The 3,427-nt window shown below is 33.8% G+C and overlaps 1 long non-coding RNA gene across 1 annotated transcript; it reads left to right on the forward strand.

Moving 5' to 3' along the window:
• Positions 1-383: 383 nt before the first annotated feature.
• On the forward strand, positions 384-3,066 carry LOC134717473 (uncharacterized). Its single transcript, XR_010107328.1, has 2 exons — positions 384-800; positions 2,420-3,066. It is a non-coding gene; the product is annotated as an uncharacterized LOC134717473 (long non-coding RNA).
• The last annotated feature ends 361 nt before the right edge of the window (positions 3,067-3,427 follow it).

A 3,427-nucleotide genomic window follows, 5' to 3' on the forward strand; every position in this document is an offset into this window, starting at 1 on the left:
TAAGAAAATGGGAGTTCGTTATACACATTTTTATTTTAAATCTTAACTTATTGTACAAGTTTGTAAGCTTGAACCCTCAGACGGATCCACACATGTTGAGGGGGATCAAAACAGTTTTCATCCTAGTGAGTCAAATAAAGTTGTCGAAAAAAGTCAATTTGCCTGGTTGATGTAAAAATCCTAAACTATAGCTTTGATTTATCGATCAATTGTAGATTTAAGAGATAACTGTATTGTATTTGAAGCTTTGCGGACGTCCATCGGTAGTTTTACTGTCGCAAATTGAGTTTACCTGGCGACGCGGAGCGGAGACAGGTAAACGGATATTTGCGACAGTAAAACTACCGATGGACGTCCACAAAGCTTCAAATACAATACAGTTATCTCTATTCTAATTCAAGTTCTCCTAACCTAGCTTAACCTAGTTTTATTGATCCAATTTGAATGTTTACAATGTACGTTTCATGGCTATTTACGTTATCCAACCGCCAAGAAATAGTTCCTTTACCTGAAGTCAAATATTAAGCTTGTGTGAATAATTTTTGAATATCATAGTAATAAGAGATGAAAAACTATACTTTTAAGAAAATTCACAATTTATTAAACAAGAAATAATAACGTAAATTTCAAGTCCTCTCGTCGAGTTTTATCGAGCATTGTCAACTGTCATGGCCGATCACGCAGAGGTGCGATGAAGATAAACAACAAAATCTACGGCTGTGCAGCGTTCCCTGTTATGTTGTAGTTGAAGACTTGGACAGTTGAATTATGGACTTCAAACTGTTTGTTATACAAAACAGGTAATGACATTTGATTGTTAATTTGTGTGGTGTTTGTAAAATTCAAACAGTGTGCGTTGAAGGGATTAGCTGGATTTGGCGGTAAGGGCATTGCATTTGACTGTGTACAAATTGGCACTGGTGCGGTTGAACCCGATTTATCACTACCATTTTCAGTATTGCCAAGTAGAATAGCAGAATACTGCCTCTTCTGTTTCTCAGAGGAGTCCTGATAGTAGGATTCCAAACTGGCCTCTGACTTGTGTCCTGTTATCTTCATTATGTCTGTTTTTGGCACACCTGACTGTGCCAAAACAGTCACAGTTGTTGCCCGCACACAATGGTTTGTGTATATTTGACTAAGTCCAGCACTTTTTGATATGTCAACCATCATGTTGTTCAACAGTCTTTCCCCTACAGGCCTTGATGTGTACCATATCTCATCCTCATAATTTACTTTGGCTCTTGGTTGTTGAAAGAAAATGTCTGATGTAGGGTTCCTTTTAGCAAGGTATTGCGTCAAGGCAGCAACGGGACAGTCTGGCTTTTTTGTTTCATACATCCTAGGTTTTATAATGTTTTGATTGTCATCTAGTCCCCCTTTATGATTTTTTGTCGTCTCACTCACTGCCATCTCTACGTTACGACGGCCACAATCATCTGATTTAATGACAAATGTTTTGTCAGTGAAAAACCTTTGGTTTTCCCGTCCCCTCCTTCCAAAACTCAAAACTAGATCAAACCAATTTTTTCTTTGAAGAGTCTTAGGGTTTTGAGTTGATAAGGCATCTGATGACCTTAGTTTTTGCAAATCACCTTCTGATATGGATGAATGATGTTTGGTCCTGTCCATTCCTTCCCTCTGAACCTTCTTAATCATGGCCAAAAACATTTTATTTGATTTAAGAAAAGCTGAATCATCAGACATGATGGAATACGTCTTATTAAAAGGTGGTGCCCGAAGATATATATTTATAGATGCCCGAATCCCAACTAAAGTACTCTTTGCATAATATTCTCCGTCTGTATTTCGGACCTCAGCATAGAATTCAGTCAAGGAATCATTCAATTGTTGAATTGTATAATTTTCAAATGTTGCATCTTTCTCTCTATCGGTTAACCACTCTGAAATTAAGAATTATGATACATGTATTGAAATTGTTATACTTTATTTTATGCAATATAAAATTGAGAATGGAAATGAGGAATGTATTAAAGAGACAACAACCGACCATAGAATGCATGCATGTGGCAAAAAATGAACGTTTAAACTACAGATGGATGTCCAAAAGCTTCAAATACACTAACATGTATCTCATTAATTAAAAGATAACTGTATTGTATTTGAAGCTTTAAGGACGTCCATCGGTAGTTTTACTGTCGCAATTTTAGTTAACCTGGCAACACGGAGCCCTTTTTAGGATTTTTTTTTAATTTGTTATGTTTTCCATGCGTTTTTAATGCAAGAAAACACTTAGCTTATGTACGTGTAGTCATAAACAAAGGAAATTTTCCTATTACATTTCTTTGACATTGTATGATATAGCTTGTAAATTGTTGAAGAATTAAACATTATATAGTCTAATTTTCCTTTCTTTTTATCAATTTAGCATTGTTTAACTTCTTTATATATTTTGCAGGTGCTACATGTAAATAAAAATGGAAGTCTCGTAAACTGTGTAAAACTAAGCAGCATGCGAATGATGTACATATAACATACAAGTGCAACGCATGATTAAACTGGATATGAAAAATTCACATAAAAGGCAATGTTGGAAGACGTGACAAAAGAAAACATTATATAAATTAAAGTCTATAAAAAGAAAGGACCAGCTGATCAAGATACATATGCATGATATATATGTATGCTAATTGTCATGAAGAAATTTAGGAAGTTTTATAATTGCTTGTTGAATTGATTGTGGATTTCAAGGTATCTTGTGTAATACCATTATAATAGGAAGATACATGTATGTGTGCAAACATGATGTTGGGATGTATAACAGTATTTTAAATTCAGCAAATTTCATGAAATAATAAGTGAACAGAAATTTCAATCTTATGCATGCAGAAATATGAGACGAAAACATATTGAAAATTGTACATTGAACACTTGCAATTGCACGAATTTAGAGTTTGCAATGTCAAATGAATGTATAAAGTTTAGTTTTATGGACAGTATATATATATACCATGGCCAAAATGGACAGTAATTAGCAGTGATTGCGGAAACCTTTATAAGCTATATGCAGATTTATTTTGTTAATGATTACAATTATATTTTTTACGTTGTTTTTTTAAAACATGTTAAAAGGAAAAGGAATTCCAAATACATACAAATCTTTATTATATACATCAATTTATTTAAGTTTTAACACATACGCCTAAATATCTTTACTCCATATTTAGTTTGCTTCTTTGTAGATTTGCTCAGTGCCTCGTCTAGTATATTTTCTTTCTCATTTGATGATAATATCGGGAACCTCCCGCCAGTTGTCTTCTCTTTGTTGTCTTTTGCTATACTGTCAACCACCTCCATCATGTCAATTAAATCTTGGTCTTTTTCTGGATCATTAACCAGTTCCACTGTAATAAATATATATGACTATGGTCAAATTATGAACTGGCTTACTGTTTATTCAGAAATA

This window comes from Mytilus trossulus, chromosome 5 (assembly GCF_036588685.1).
Source record: "Mytilus trossulus isolate FHL-02 chromosome 5, PNRI_Mtr1.1.1.hap1, whole genome shotgun sequence".
NCBI classification, from domain to species: Eukaryota; Metazoa; Mollusca; class Bivalvia; order Mytilida; family Mytilidae; genus Mytilus; species Mytilus trossulus.